Raw genomic sequence first — 17303 nt, 5'->3', positions numbered from 1 at the left:
CCAGATATCTCCTGGCAGGGGGGATTTTTAGAGGATCTTACAGCTCAAAGGGGGAAGGCATCTTGACTGGTCCCAGTGCTGCACAAGAGATGTTACAAAACCTGTCCTGTTGCACTAAATCCCAGCATCTGTTATCTGTCAAAGAATACTCCATATAAATGCAATCCACAAGTATAATAGAGAATTATGTGTGCTAGATGTTATCTGTTCTTTCTACCATCACTTATTTAAAAAATGGATAGGTAGAGGATACCTCAAAGATCACAAAAGTGGGGTTTTTTCTTTCATGACACCGACATCGGTGAAACTGTGTGTACCAACCCGGCCTTACTCTTCTCAGCCAAGGTTTTAAACATCAATAACTGAAGTGAGGGGGCTGGGCTATGTGGGTTCAACACTCTCCAACAAATGGCCTCCTTCTCTGAAATTTCACCTTTCCTTGTGTGCAACCCTTGGACTGCTAAATGGAAGAGGACAAGGTACAGGAGATGCGTGGCCGTGGGGAATGTCTGCCTTTTTGCTGTATGCAGGCCCCAAATGTACGTATGGTCTGAGCTAACGTGAGAGAGAGAAATACCAGAAATAGCTGTGCTTCTCACTGGCTTCAGCTGTTTTCACTTTATGTCCAGAGCTGTACAGCAGTGGAAGCACCTACTTTACCCACACTGTAGCCAATTTCTGCTGCAAGAGTGTGTATGTTTTAAGAGAGAGCAAATAAATTGCCTTCTTAGCTGAGAAAGTGCTGTCCATCCCACCCTTCTTGGTCAGCACAACATCAAGAGGAAAAAGTCCATGCCATTGGAGTATGAAGAAGGGCATGTGTTTGAAGTGGCGCAGATCTTCACAGAGATGGATGTTTTTCCAAATGATGTGGATTAGGAGAGTCTTCTTGACAAATTTCTAAACAAGGTCTGAAAGGGAAGGTGTTGAAGTGGTGGATTTGTGCCTGGGAAAGTCGTCTGTGGATCTGATTACATTGGATGTCAATATATGTCTACAGAAACAGAGGCTCTATTACCAATTTCCCTAATCAGCTTCTCAGAGAGAGTCTCCAAGAGAATTCCATATGAATCTCTTCAGAGGGTTATGTGCATGCTTTAAATTGGCTTTGATTCCTCTCCCTAGCCCCTGCACACAGCAGCTTCCAAAGGGGTCATTATGACCTTGGTTTATTTGTAAGGTAGAAACTGTGCTTTGGGATTTTAATTAGTCTTGAGGGTGGGCTTTTTTTTTTTTTTTTTTTTTTTTTTTTTAAGTAAAACTGTACAGAGACATTTAAATACCCCATTTCTCACTCCACTAAAATTATCAGGAACTCCTTAAAGTAAATGTCAAATCACTATTAATTGTTTCAGAATTCATTGATAAAATATTTATCATAATGAATGCCTTCAGAAAAAAAAAAAAAAAAAAAAAGATTTCTTTTGAAAATACAGACGGTGGAGGAGGTAGTTGAGGAGGTTGCTCCATCTGGTGGCAGCTCAGAGTTCATGGTTTGGGGGGCTACTTCTATTTGCATTACACAGGTGAAATTTTCCTCCAGTTTAACCCTGTTGAGCATCATCCACTCCGTAGCAGAAGAGCGAGTCCATGCACTCGGTTGATATTGGAAAATGTGGTTGGCATTTGCAACTAGACACACCTCACCTATTAAAAATAGTCACTCACCTATTAAAAATAGTCAAACCAAGATCTTCCTGGTTTTCCCCAGGAAAAAACAGAACAAGCTTTTATAAATAATTTTAAGTGCAAGTCTGCGTCGCAGTGCTGACACCAGCTGTTGCACAGGCCGGGGAACCTCTTTGGCCTTTGCCCTGTTTGTACAAGTCCTACTTATTTCACACCAGTTTCCAAGTACCTGCTTGGTAGAAGTGTCCTTCTGGATCGGAAATGTAAGCCTAAATTATAAAAGACTTTAATATATTTTTAAACTATATCACAGCAGCAAGTCAGGAAATTGTTTTGAAATAAAAGCAGAAACAGAGAAGTAGAGATCAAATCACAAGACAGTTGAAAGAAGCAGCAGAGACACACAAATCCAGAAGTACACAAATGGGCATGATGAAATTAAAAATCCCCTCTCTGCTCAATGCGCCCTTCACAGCACCCCACAGCAGAGGAGGGTGTGTTTATTTTTTTCTGCAGAAAAGGGAAATGAGAGGCCAGGTGCTGAGGAGACATTGATTACCTCTTGCCCCCAGTCAAAGAAAAATTTATGTGTTGTGTTTACAGTAAATACTTTGTGCAGTGTAAGATTCATTATAGTTCATTATGATAAGATTTATTATGCTTCATTATGTAATGTGTTGTATCTTGCTAATGACATTTACTAGACAAACAATGTAGTATGATATAATTCCTATATGGTATGACACAAATAAAATATATGATATAAAGGAGTAGTATACAATGGAATAGCATAGGGATTATATACTACATAATACAGAGTGTTCTGTTGTGTGCAGTTATATCCCAAGTTACATTTATCTCATATAAAACACCACTATTGTGCTACTGTATATATAGCTACATATACATTGAATATTAAATATTATATAGCTTTTATGTTATCTATGATATGTGGTCTAAACCACATACCAGTAGACTGCTGGTATATATTATCTCCATGTTAGATGATACCAGGATGGTTTAGTTTACGTAATACAAAATATTTTGTATGCAAATATTGACTTTATGTTACAGCTTTTACCTGTGTTTAGGGATTATAAAAAACCAAGTTTGATAAAATGAGTTTTCTATAGAGCACACATTTTAGGTGCAGTACACATACAGCATATAATAACATACATTATACGGTCCAAAGTACATTAACTACCCATCATCCACTATATATGGTTTATAGTTTATATTATTATGATTATTATTATGTTTATGTTATATGATGTGTTATACAGTATTTAGATAAGTTTTACTATAGGCTGTATTTTATATCTTGTATATATCTATTGCACATACAGTATGTCATTGTAGATTTTTTTTTGGCAGTATATCCACTTAACAAAATTGAACAAAATTCTCTGTAAAATGTCATGTAGGATCTATCACATCCCAAAGAAAACTCCCAGGATAGCTATATATGCAATCCCCATGTATAACATAGAATATGTAATATTGTACACAGGATTTTATTGAGAAAATTTATAGCAGAACAATAGTATGACATGAGACCAGGAGTCAGAGAACAAATAGGACTCTGTGGTGAAATTGATTTCTATCATGAGCTAAAAACAGAAACGGAAGTTTTAAAAACCATGTTAAAAAAAAGCACTTCTAAGTGTTGCTTTGTTGCTGTTTCCAGTCAAGCCTAGCACAAACTGTAAAAGAGGAAAAAGTAGAATCTAATGTCAGGGAAAAAATAAAGGCTGTAGTCCCCTGTAGCTTTCAGTGGAAGGTGTCAAAACTTGTGACACAGAGAAGACAGACCTTCACACTTGTTTTTTTTCTTGACACAAAGGGAGCCCTGGATCATGTTTTGGTTTGTTTTTTTTCTGCTTGACTATATTAACATACAGTTGGATGTGGGGCAAACTAAAATTTTTTAGCCCAGTGAGCACCACAGCAGCTCACTGGAGTTTGAGCTAGCAGCCACTAATCCTATCTCACAGCTGAGGGCTCTGAAAGAACAGCCATTGGCCAAAGTTCAGGCCAACATTTCAGCAGGATGCTGGAGAACTGGAGGGGGAGGGAGATGGGGATATACCCGTGTGCTTGGGAATGGGAGGCAATGGTAGACAGTGGCAGACAGAGACTAATCCAGCTGTGGAGAGCACATGGCAGCCCTAGCAGTCTGACCCCAAAGAGGGGAAAAAAAAAACCCACAAGCAAGAAAACAAAAACCACAACAACAACACTTTTATTTAGCCAAAAAGAGAACAGGACTGAGATAAAGCATTGCCTCCTTTGCTTCAGCAGAATTACCCAATTCATGAGCCATTTTTTCTGCTGGCAGAGACAACCTGCTAGACCTTCCCTGCAATGGCTGGCCTTGTATGTCAAGCAAGGGAGACAACATGATTGACACTGCTCCTGCTAAAACTCTGACTTGCATTGCTGAACCCCGAGGAAAAGAAGACTTAAAGACGTGATATGCTTTTGGGCTTGGTGCCTTCCCAAAAACAGCTAAAAGAATAACAGTGCCATAGGAAAGGGGAGTTAGGAGGGGTTGTGGGCAGCAAATGCCTGTTTTGGTTCAGCACTGCTGCATAGCAGACACATCTCTTAAGCCCCCTATCCCCAGGGAGCTGCTTGGAAGAGTTGATGTCCCAAAGACATCTGCAAATCCTGGGCTGCCTCTGTGATGCTGGGTTTCCATGATCCTCTGAACCTCATCATGAGCCTGAGCCTCTGGTAGTCAGCATCTTGTTCAAGCCAATGTGAAAAGAAAAGCCCACCTTGCAGGCACTTGGTCAACACAACCCAACACTCACTGTCTCCAGTCAGCTGAAACTAAAACCAAGCTTAAACAAACCACTTGTTTCAGTTAAGGTGCAGCACTTCATATCAAAAAAATACCCAACTGTATTATTTGATTTACCTTGTTCTGCCTTTACAATCTGTCAGTAACCTAGGGCATGGAAAATCCAGGAAACTTAAGAGGGGTCAGGAGTAACCCGTGGTCCTGGTAGTGCCAGTCATTAAACAAACCATCCAAAGACACCCTTGCTATGAACAGGCCAAGCACAAGCAGGAGGTGTCCTTGGCAGCTGTGGAAAGGTACATCTTCATGCAAGATGTAGAAAGAGATGCAGGGATTTGCAGCCCTAATATTAAACAAGGGAGGACAGAGCAGGGAAAGCAGCATACACAGCACAGGACACCAGTGAGCACCAGTTCTAGTGACCTAGGCCATCATCACTCCCTCAGCCTTCACATGAGCCTCAACACAGCAGAGCTAAGAGGAGAGAAGCAAAAAGAGCAGTCCCAAAACCTGGATAAATTTACATCATCACACACATCAACTCTGGGCCTGGTAAGGGAGGAGACTGAGATGCCTGCATCCAGCAGAGGTAGTGATGGGAAGGAAGAATGCAAGGGAGGCAAGGGCAGGATCTCAGAAAGCCAGGAGATGTTTCTTCTTTCCCACACTTCTTACACAGAAGAAGCCAAACAAGCATGTAGTGTATGACTGTATCCCTTTATACTCCTTACCTGCACATAAATAACCGAAATTTGAAGGCATTTATCCTGAATCTTGTAAAATTGTTTTCTTCACTGCTTCTGCAGAGCAGTCAGTGCCACAGGCCAGTTGCCTGTCCAGAGGATGCATTTTTTGTTGTTGTTGCATTTAGCACCTTCCCATTTGTTGGACATCTGCACCTTGGGCCACATTCATCATTGTTGGTAAGGGAGGATGACTTAAAGATATCTTGTTTCTCCTTTGGGTAAGGCATCTTATGGGCTGCAAGCATGAGAAGAGAAGGACAGACAATACAAATAATAGAAACAAAGAGAGTGGCTGGATGTTACAGTAAACTTTGGATTTAGCACAGATTATGCTGGGTACAAAATAGAGTTGTTGTCTATCAAGGAGATCTACCAAATGTCCTTGGCTCAAAAAAAAAAACAAAAACAAAAACAAAAACGAAAACAAAAACAAAACAAAAAAAAAAAACAAAAAAAAAAAAAAAAAAAACACCCCGGAATAAAAAAATATAAATAGTTAACAAGAAGAAAAGTTAAATTGGTTAAATTGGTACTTAAATTGGTACTTAGTCTCCTTTTCAGGGTGCTGTGTATTCTCCTCTGGTCACTGCTGCTGCCCATCATTGAGACAAGCAGCAGAGCACAAACTAGGAGGAAGCAGTCAGGTCCTGTCTTTAATGTATTCCCTCCAGGTGAAGGTCACACCCTGCAGTTCTCTTGGATAAACTGCCCTAGGCAGTGGGCAGGCACTTCTACAAGATGTTCAATGCCAGTCACCATTCAATCGCTCACTCCCCCACCAGCAGGATGGGGAGAAAATAGGAAGGGTAAAAGTCAGAAAATTGTGGATTGAGATAAGAACACTTTAATAAGGAAAGCAAAAATCATGCACACAAGCAAAGAAAAATAAGGAACTCATTCACCACTTCCCATGAGCAGGTAGGTGGTCAGCAATCGCCAGGAAAGAAGGGATTCATTACATGTAATAATACTTAAGAAGACCAATATCATAACTCCAAACTCTCACTTTTTTCAGCCCATTTTATATACTGAGCATATGGTCCAGAATATGCCTTGGGTCTGTTGTGGTCAGCTCTCCTATCTCTGTCTCCTCTCAACTCCTGAGACTTGCAAAGCCAAGTGCATTTCCTGAGAAGGAAAGGGAAGAGATACTAAAATAACTATGGCTTTCTCTGAGTGGCTGAGCATAAAGGGAGATTTTAAAAGAAAGGCATGTTGAAAAAACCCTCTGTCAGAGCCCTTCTGCCGCTTGCTTAACCCACCCTGTAATGGGCAGGGGAGCCATGGCTGGCAGGGTGACAGGAAGGCATTTTCCTCCCAAGGATAGACATCACATTCTCACAGCATTCCTGACTGTCCCTCCTGCTCCTGCCTCCTTCTCCTCCACTGTTTCCTAGTCTCACAATAAATATGTCACCTCCAGGCCAGAAGCATCCCCTCGATTAACACCAGCTTCCACGTGCAGTTAAACAGCCTCAGCTTCCCCTCCAGGACTTGGGCTGCAGCAGCTACAGGCATCCATAAAAATCATCCTTTGAATCAGATCTGGCTACCAAGGGGGGAGGACTTCAGAGGACAGAAGAACACATGGAGAACTTGGATCCTTTAGGAAGTGAACCTGAAGTTACTCTCCCAGATCAGCAAGAAACTCCTTATGCCTGAGAATCAAAACAGTGGGGTCCCTCTTATTGCTGCTATTAGAGCAAGGTTTGTATCACTTAGGAAAGCTGACAGCCTCTGAACACTTCTGGTTTGTGTGTGTGTCTGAGTATTTCATATATTCTAGAGAGAATACTTGACCTTGAAGGGTAAGGGTGTGCAAGGAGTGGTACAAGCAAGTTCATGTCCCTGCGTGCTCATGCTAACACTTGGGAGAAAGGCGAGAATTAGTGGTTTATTTCTTGACTAGCTTTTTACACCCTTTTAATTTATTTATTTAATCTCATGATTTTCAGTTAAGCTTTTCATTTTTTCCAGGAACACAGAGGGATCTGAATGGGATTAAGAAGGGATGTGTCACATAGCAAATATGTCTTGGGCTAGTTCGCTCCCTGCAATCCCCTATGGCACCACAAAATCACCAGCAACAACATGACTTTGGAAGAGATCCCTCAACCTCATTACACTGGACATGTGACTACATTTTATCCAGTTTTCCCAAAGCCTAAATTTATTTATCCAAAATTATCAACATACAGAAAGCCCCTTTTGTTCTTGGGTCTGGGTTGCACAAAGGTGAGATGGGTGACACTGTGAAAAACATGTCTCTTTGAAAAAGAAGTTTAAAAAACCCACTCCAACCATGAAGAGGAGAATTTGGCATCACATGATGAAGCCATGCATGGAGTTCGTTTTTACCCTGATTCCCTTATTGTGCCTTGCTACTTCTTCTCCTCCAGGACAGGTTGAGGAAAAACTGGATGGGTGATTTCATTAGCATCAACATTCATTACTGAAAAGCAAGAGATAGGAAGGGTAGAATAATTATTTTAATTTTCCTAGTAATTTATCAAACTACTAGTTCCTCAACATGCATCAGTCCCTCATTTCCTACCTCTCTTTGCAGTGGTAGCCATGCAGGGGCTCATTCCTGACCTGTGAACCTGCATGTCTTCAGTTCAACACTCACTGCCTTGCCAGGCTCACCCTCTGCATCCACTATTTTATTTTATTTTCCTCTGTTCTATTTTCTTTTCTTTACATAGATCACCTTAGCCAGTTCTCTAGCTCCATGAAGTGATGAGGAATCCTGCTACCACAATACATTATTTTGGCACAGAGCATGAGGAAGATGTAGAGGGGTCAGAGTAGCTCTGCTGGAGGGTCTGTATCATCCTATGTCCCTGAATTCAGGAAACAGCCCCCAGGGAGTCAAATAAATATCAAATTGATATTATACAGGAGAAACCATGGCACATTTGGAGTCTGTTTCTCCCCTTGGCATGACATTAGATCTGCAGAGAGAAAAAACAGGTTCTGCAGCTGATTTCTAAGAAGTTTTTAGTCTAATAGCTATCAAGATTGGAACTTTCCCTGTGGCATGTGGTCCAGGAAGAAGAAAAACTGCCCACACAACACCAGCAGAGAAACATGCTGTGAGGAAGAAAATAAGGGAAGGCTAGTGGCACAAACAAATTTTAGCAATAAATATGGCCATGCTGCAGAGAACACTCATTTGTATATAATTAATGGGGATCTAGGGAGACCTTTAGCTATTTGCAATGAGAACTGGAAACATACCTCAGAAAGTACACCAGCAATGCTGTGGGTGTGAGAGCACTTCCCACCACTGCACCCAGGAGCTCTGTGCTCCACGGACTCCCATGCTGCATCCTTCCTGCCCTATGCTGGATGTGCTTTTACTGTGCTGGATGATTTATCTCCTTGCCTCGGGGTAATAAAAAATATTTGTGTGCTTTGATGTTTCTGGAAGGGAAAGGAAACATTTTCAACCTGGAGAAAGCCAGAGAACGTGCAGGCGTTTACTGAGCTTACAAGGCCTGCACTCCAGTGTACTGTGCCAGTGTTTATGTGTGAAATTAATTTACACAATAAGATTTTTTTAAATTATGCCTCATTAATGCTCAGCTATGCTTTGTCTTTGCACAGCTGGGGAATCTGTGACTAAACACACACTGCTAAGTTGTACAGGAATTAAACTGACCCCAGCAGGACCAAGTGCCATCCTGGGCATGGCCTGGACTTGAACCTGAGCACTGAGCTCGGACCCAGCCTTTCCTCTTTTCACATTGGGCAAACCCTCAAAATAGGGGATTCCAGTGCCTGGAAAGGTCTCTGTAGCTGGGAGCCACTTGGTGCCTGTGCCAGGCTGGGAGTGTATGGGGAACTCAGTCTCTTGCTTGCAGAGTGAATGGCAGTCCCAAGGTCCCCTGGTCCTCTGGCCCAGGGACCACAATGCTTAAGAGAGCTGGGAGGTCTATCCTGGTGCCCAGTTCTATGCTGGAATGCAGCTCCTAGACTCATACACTTATTCTCCCAGAATAATCCTCAAATCACAAGGATGGGGAAACAGAATATTCACAAATGCTATCAAACAGATGAAGAGGAAATTAATGGGCATCTTAGGGGGCATCTTACCTTTATTATTTTTCCATCTAAAGAAAGTGCGTCTAATAAATTTTTGTTTCTTTGAAAAATGTGTTTTTTTCAAAATATAGAAAGGGTTTTTTCTAAAACCCTTCATTTTTTTAGAGCTGTTTGCCATGACAAATCAGACAGAGGTCTGTTTTGTGGTTACCCTGCTAAACAACAATACTATGGAGGCTGTGATCTCATACCCCTCTCAATCCTTCTCTGCTGTCATGCCTCAGTGACATCCTCCTTTCCAAATTTCTGTTGCTTTTATACACCTATATACAGACAAAACAGTACAACCTCCTCCATGTTCTCCCTTGTAAGAAGTTCAAAAGTTCATCAGAGACCCATCCTGACATGAAATGCTTTGCAAAATAACTAAGTCATCTCTAATTAAGTGCAAGATGGCAGTATTCATTTAAAGATGTCATCTCAATCAGAGCTAATGGTGTGCCAATCCATCATTCAAATATAAACTTCCTGCCTCTCCAGGAATCAATACCTGCAAATAAAACTATTTGGCAATTTAGATGGCTTAATTCTTATCAAAACTCCAGAAATCAGAAAGATCTCAAGAGGAAAGTTTAGATGGGTATTTGAACAACCAATGCTGGTGGAAGGTGAGGAGAGGAGAGGAGAGGAGAGGAGAGGAGAGGAGAGGAGAGGAGAGGAGAGGAGAGGAGAGGAGAGGAGAGGAGAGGAGAGGAGAGGAGAGGAGAGGAGAGGAGAGGAGAGGAGAGGAGAGGAGAGGAGAGGAGAGGAGAGGAGAGGAGAGGAGAGGAGAGGAGAGGAGAGGAGAGGAGAGGAGAGGAGAGGAGAGGAGAGGAGAGGAGAGGAGAGGAGAGGAGAGGAGAGGAGAGGAGAGAGGAGAGGAGAGGAGAGGAGAGGAGAGGAGAGGAGAGGAGAGGAGAGGAGAGGAGAGGAGAGGAGAGGAGAGGAGAGGAGAGGAGAGGAGAGGAGAGGAGAGGAGAGGAGAGGAGAGGAGAGGAGAGGAGAGGAGAGGAGAGGAGAGGAGAAAAAGTGGCCAATTGTATAAAAATATTCTCTTTAAAAAGTCTGAATCAGTCAGAGGGAAAAAAAAGCTTCCACAACTTCACAGGATTTCCAAGGCATTACAATGAAAGCAATATTTGGAAGTGACCATCATCTCATCAGGGCCCATCTCCACTGTTCATGATTCAGGCCCCATCCTGGTAACCTGTGGGTGAAGGAATCCCATTTTGAAATGAGGGAAAATCTAACTTCATCTGCTTCTCAGGGAGCTATGACAACCCCTTTCTTTTGGCAAGTTCCTCTCTTTGCTTACCTCAAAGACTGTTGTAGTCTCTGAGAGACCGTTGCTTCTCAGAGCAAGATTATCACAATTAGAAAGCCCCTGATCAGATCCCCCATTAACCTGATGCACATTTAAATAACACCAGGAGCCACTCAAAAGCTCCAATGTTCTGTTGAGAAGGAATTGGACTATCCCAAATTTTGACATTTAAATGTTTAGAAACCTTTTTGTCATCTTCTTTACTGCTTTACATTTTCCTTTTCCAAGTCTTCCTACAAGGTAGAATTTGTGGAGGACTGGCAGCTTAAGCTGTGAAACAAAAGACAAGAAGACACCAGCTGGAAGCTCAGAATGCTTGTTTAGGCATTTTATGCTGTCTGCTGCTGAGTGACCCCAAGCAGGTTCATGCTTCATGATAGCCAGGAATTATTGCCCTTTTATTATTCTCTTTGGGGGAAATATGCCTTTCTCAGGGTTTGGGAACATTAGGGGAGGCCCTACAAGTACTCATTGCCAGGGGATAGCTAGACAAACACAGCTGCAGGGAGGGTATAAGACTGCATTAGGTTTGTATATACTTTCTCTCATTGGCAACTAACTGCCAGGCGCCAAACATAAATAACTTTGTGACAGGAAAAAAACCTGAGACAAGGTATGCTACAAGACAGGGTGTCTCAGCATGGTCAGGTTGCTGCTGGAGGCATTTGAGGCAGATTAACCTCCTGTGCAGTGTTTTTAAAGACTAAAAGAATGGAGAAGGCCAAGAATTAAGGAACTCATTTATCTTTATACATCTCCCTGGGTCCATTCTTCATTTGGTCTCTTACAGTGTCCCTACAAATGCTACAGGCATTCATGCAAGGCAAAGCCATATCCATCTTTGAACCTGGGTAAGGTGATCATTGGCCACTCCAGGACCCTCTGGATCCCAGTCACTGTGGTGAAGTGGGACCCAAGGGTCATCCACATAGATATGTGAGCATATCTAGGATGAGTCTTGAGGCACCTTCATCTCACAGTGCAAGCAAAGCTCCCCTCGGGCATCTACACCCACAGGGTAGATGACAACCTGGTTAGGTGGTATGGCACATGGCCTTGGTTAATCCTCTGAGCTGGAACTCATTCTCCTCTCTGTGAACTCTACAGTAGAGAGGCAGGTCTACCCCTTTCTCTGACAGAGGCACCTCTAAATGTGGATGGGACTTAGGAAGGACCCAGCATTGTTGGTGTCCAATTGGGAGCGTCAGAGATATTGTGTTGTTCTGATTCTGGATCACATTGTCCTGATCAGGATTATTTGGTGTTTAGCAATTGAAATTTGTGAAACTTCTGATTTAGAGCATCTAGCTCTGCCCCTAACCCTTTGCATACCCATGCATAAACCAAAACAAATCCCCCTAACCCATGATGACAGGGTGCACTTCAATCCTGCATGCTGTTTCATCAGCATACCTTCCTGCAGGGAGAGTTAATATCTTTAGTGGGCACAGATCTCCTTGGGGCATCCTTGGTGCATACTGGAGGGTCAGCTAATCGAAGAGGCCACAAGACACCCCCTGCTCATCTAACAGCCTCAGGAGTGACAGGATCACTCAGGACATGAGGCATGTGCTCATCAATCACACTGCTGTAGGGCACTTTATAGTGGCATTAAAATATTGTAGCACATACAAAGTCCTAAGAAATGGTTAGTTTGGGCTTGGAGACATTGTCTGTGTGCAGCTGTGGATGGTGAAGATGGTGTGAGTGCTGGAGGCTGCACAGACTCTTGCAAAGACAGTGCTGAAAGCAAGCTAACAGCACTACTCCCTGCTGTTGGAGTATGATGACCATGCTCTGTGCAAGTAATCTGCTCTCCTTTTAAAACCCTGCAAGGAAAAAAAAAATAAGAGGTTTTGCTGCAGACTAAGCTTTTTCTGTCAATTTTGACTCAGAGACAAATTCTGCTCAACATGAGCTTGCAAAAACACATATTCACTAAAGCAAAGAGCATACGCAAATACAGAAATAAAGATGTATATGCATAAACCAAAACAAATACCAGAAAATAAGGCAATAATTCTCTTCTTATGAAATTAGAGCATTGACATGATAATTTTCCTCATTTGAAGCACTAAACAACCAAGTCACAGCTAATTAGCTGCAATATTCATCAAATATGCCGTATTGATTACAACGTGCTCCGAAACCAATCAGTCTTTCCATTTTAGATATTGAGCCATAAGTGAAGCATCAAACATAGCCAATGTTTCCTGATTGCTATTGATAACTTCACACTCTGTTCAAACACCCAGAGACCAAAAAGATTTCAAACCCATCATCCTAGTCCTTTAACACCACATCTCTCTTCCCATCCTTCTCGCTATCCTTATTCTGGGGGATGTGCAGAGTATTGTTATTTTGGGGAATGTGCAATGCACTCAATGCTGTATCAGCCAGAAATGTGGTGACAAAACCAAAGTATGACTGCTGGTCTCTGTGGATGCTTGACTGGCATTTAAATGCATTTTTAAATACTGGAAGGGGATCTTTAAGCAGTGGATCAGCTCTCAAAAAAGGAGAGATTTAGGAGAGAAAGGGAGAGCTTGTTTAATTTTTAATCTGCTTTAAAAAAAAATTAAATCAGCCCTTAATCAAGTGAATTTATATTTCAATCAATTGGGCCTTATTTCCTGGAGAGCTTAAAACACACACTCATCATATTTCTCCAGACAGACATACATATGCCCTGGAGTGAGGAAAAAACAGGGTAAATAAGCCCAGGGTTTCCCATCTAACTGATTTCCCTCTTCCTCCCCAAAGCTCCATTATTTAAAATATATCTACTTGGCATTAAGAACTGGCACACATGTACCCTTTCCCTTCTAGCTCAAGTTTAAATGGGAAGGTAGGTCACAGCATGCTTTGGGCATAGGCCAGGGGAGGTCACACTGCATGTGATGAGAAAACACCTTTTACCCAGTGTGGGGGTCAAAGAGGTCACAGTCCTCATATCATCTGAGTCTGTGGTCTGAAAGACAGAAACAGCAGCTATCACCTCTGAGGGGACATTTGGTACCCATGCTACTGGAGAAAAAGTGCTTGGTGAAACACTTTCTATGTTTACCCTTTTAGGCCAGTTGCCCTAATTTGGTGGGGAAGGTATTAACTCCTTGTTCTGAAAATATAGGTAGGTAATAGCAAAGAAAACCCCAGCATTGTATGGCATTTCTGGCAAGAAATAATTTACCATTTGGAACCATTCAGAGAGTCATAGAATGGTTTGGGTTGGAAGGAATCTTAAAGATTGCCTGTTTCCAAGGCCCCTGCCACACCTTCCACTAGAGGTGGAAACTCCCTGAGTCAACATGCTCAAAGATCCCTCCAGTCAACATTTCCAGAAATGTAGCATTTGCAACTTCTCTAGCTAATTTCCCAAGACTCCTCAGTCTATTAATCACAAGTGCATGTTATAGTGCACCAGCAATACACGAGACTTGAAGTCTAGAAAGATGAGCAGCATGTTATGATTTAACTTAGTGAATACAAAAAATTATTTTCTCAGTTGCAGGCTTCAATGAGAAGCTTGCAGCAATTGTTTGGGACTCCTGGACAATAAAGAGATAAACTGTAATTAACTATATGGAGAAGAAGTAAATATTTTGCTTGGAGTGAATATGGCATGTTGTCTCCCATTCATTAAAAGCTGGGAACTGAAGAGTGGATTTTTTTTTTTTTTTTTGGGGGGGTGGTGGTGTAAGAATCATGTTTCCAGTGAGTTATGAAATATAAAAAAAAAAAAAAAACAGAAGCAGATAGTGGAAATTCTTTAAATGCAGTCATGCTTTCTGCACAATTTCTCTCTTAAAGAAAGGCTGTTAGGCATTTTTAAAAATGACAGTGAGGGAGAGGAAGAAAACAAACAACCAAAGAAAAGAGAATGGAAGAGAACAGCCCCCAGACCATGACATTTGTTCACAGATGCGCCAATCTCTTTCCCACTAGATTGGATGAGAGCAGAGCTGTTCTGCTTGTCAGGCTACCAGCTTCCCGAGCACTTACACCATATGTGTACAGCTGATTTAAATGCCTCTTCCAACAAAACTAATTGCAGAGTTTCTCTCCATTGTGAATTGGATGCTTTCTCAGCTTCCTTTAAATTTTCAGCTTTGTTTTCAGCCAAAGCTTGTTCTCAAACTTGGTGTGTGAGCCTGTAGCAGAACTAGGAAGGGACGAGGCCAAATGATGAAATGGCACTTCCCGAAGACACTCCTCTCTACAGAGCCCTTGGGCCCTGCTAGTAGGGGGCAAGAGGCTGAAGGAGTTTGGACTGAAGGCTCCAGAGGCCTGCAATGCTAGCAAAGAGCAAGATCCAAGAAACCTACAGGGGGGGAAAAATTGATATATTGGCTTATTTTGGAAGAAAGATTTTGGATGCACTGACTATAGAGACCAGATATTATCACCAAGCTTGAGATGTGCTGGAAGCTCTCCAGCAAGACAGAACTAATTCAGAGCATCTTAAAGCAGCTGACAGACTTATCTGCACTTCATCTCTTCTGGATAAAGTCCCTGAGAAAACTTCTTGAAAACATCAGGTTCCAGAAAACTTGTATGTTTCTAGAAAGCTCTCCTAGATTTTCATTTAAGAAAATGTATAGCTATTGGTGGGCTCAAACGAGACACCTTGAAATGATTTAAAGAATGATTGAATGTTGAAAAAGTAAATTTTCAAATAAAAATATGAAAGAGCAAGAAGTAAATTTTGTATTTAAAATATTATCTGTATTTTGTAGTCTTTACAAAGAGATTCACACATCATTTCTATTCCTTCCCTTAACCATCTGATTTTGAACAAGATATAGCAATTTGCCACAAAAGAAAACACCCTTAATTATTGTTTGAGGCCAAAGTCTTGTGGAGTCTTACCCAATGGGAGCTTTGAGGAGGGGGGGATTTTGTCTCAACCCCAAAGGCATCACCACATATCTCATTACAAAGATACTTATCATCAGACTAGAAACTGACTCATCTGCTCCTACAGAAATTGCTGTCAAAGCATTAAAAAAATATTTGGAGTTCCAGTTTGGATCAATTCTATTAATTGAATTTTATCTCTCCTGCTATCTTCTGTGCAAAGGACATCAGATTCAACAACACAGACCATTTGGATGGCCTGAATTGACACGGATCCTTCAGAGACAAAAAGCGTACAATCCAATATACACCAAACAATGACACACGTTTTCTTCCAGATTTTCTTATGGAATCAAGGTGTCTGAGGATATGCAATTTAGCCAAGAGATCATGAGCTTCATGCACCCAAAGTCCAGAGGAAAAATCTTGGCACTCCTGACGCTGAAGGCAGAGCAATCTCAATATCAGGGGCCCCATGTCTGGGGCTTGACATGATGTAGGAGATCCCTGGATTTTTGGAGTCATGGGATATTGTTCTTCATTTCTCAAGACCCTCTTGTATTTGACAGCTGCCAATTTGCCTGGGTCTTTCTTGACACTACCTTCCTCTGCTCAGCTCTACAGCAGCCCCGCTAACACATTGCCTGGGTTCCAGTTTATTGTATGCTTTAAGCTCAACTCCATCCCATCTCTTTCACATTAAGATCCCTCAGTCTTTTCTCTGTCCCTTCTTTCAGTATTCCTAATCAAGGCAATGTTATTAAAGTCAAAAGTTCATGAAGAAGCAACCAAAGTACAAAGTAGAGTACTTATAAAATGAGCAGTCATTTAGCACAGTGGTTTTCTTCTAGAAAGCAGCAAAGATTTTGCACCCATTATTTAAGAAAATCTGTCTGCAGCTTTTAAGAATCAACATTTGAGAAGAGATGATGGTGATTATTTTTAAAAATCTGTACTCTCCCACCAGTCATCTACTCATAAAAAAGAACAAAATTTTCATTTTTATTGTTGCTCATCCAGTTTCTTCAAAGATAAAATACTTCTTTTCAGGTTTTTATCTGGTGAAAACCTTCATGAGCAAGAATTCCCTCATTAAGATGATAAAACTATTTCACTTTACTGAACCATTCCTAATGTCCCTGCCCTGGTTCTGAGGCAGCTTTAAGCTCTAAGTCATGCCAAAGCATTTAATCTTGTAGTTAAAACCATACAATTCAAGAATAAGAAAATAAACAATATTGAATAATAATACTAAAAAAAAAAAATCTGACTGAAGCTGGAAAGAATTTGCAAGAATCCATGCCTGGTGGAGTTCACCTCAGTGCAGCTCAATCTGACTGTCCTGAGGTCTTTCTTTTTCTTCTCCCTACCACATAGTTATTAGCAAGCTGTCTGGGGGTGATTTTATGATGATACGCTGTCGCTATGACTTAGTGGTAGAGATAGAAACGAGATGAGACATTTCTCCAAGCAGTGAAAAAAGGTACCAGTTTATCCCCAACTCCCAGTTCATATCGGGTTTGACAGTAGTATTGTGCCCATCTCTAATTGGTCAGGAAGTAGCTGCTACCCCATTTGATCGGTCAGCACACCAGACGTGCTTACGTAGCAGCTAATGTGAGAGACAACTCCTCACTTTAAAAATTTTAAAAGGTTTATTACCCCTTAACAAAAATACAACAAAAGGACTAAATAAGGAAAAATTGCAGTGCTGGGCATCGCCCTTGTGGCTGCCTACCACATGGCGGGTTCATCTTCAAAATGGATGCTCAGTCTTTTCTACGCCTGGGCTTGCATCAGCCAACCCTGGCCGCTCCCAAAGTCTGTCAGTCAGCTCTTCTTTGCCGTTTAT

Source organism: Vidua chalybeata, chromosome 3 (genome assembly GCF_026979565.1).
Source record: "Vidua chalybeata isolate OUT-0048 chromosome 3, bVidCha1 merged haplotype, whole genome shotgun sequence".
Taxonomy (NCBI): domain Eukaryota; kingdom Metazoa; phylum Chordata; class Aves; order Passeriformes; family Viduidae; genus Vidua; species Vidua chalybeata.
The sequence above is the reverse complement of the archived record's forward strand: the minus strand, read 5'-3'. Positions refer to the sequence as shown.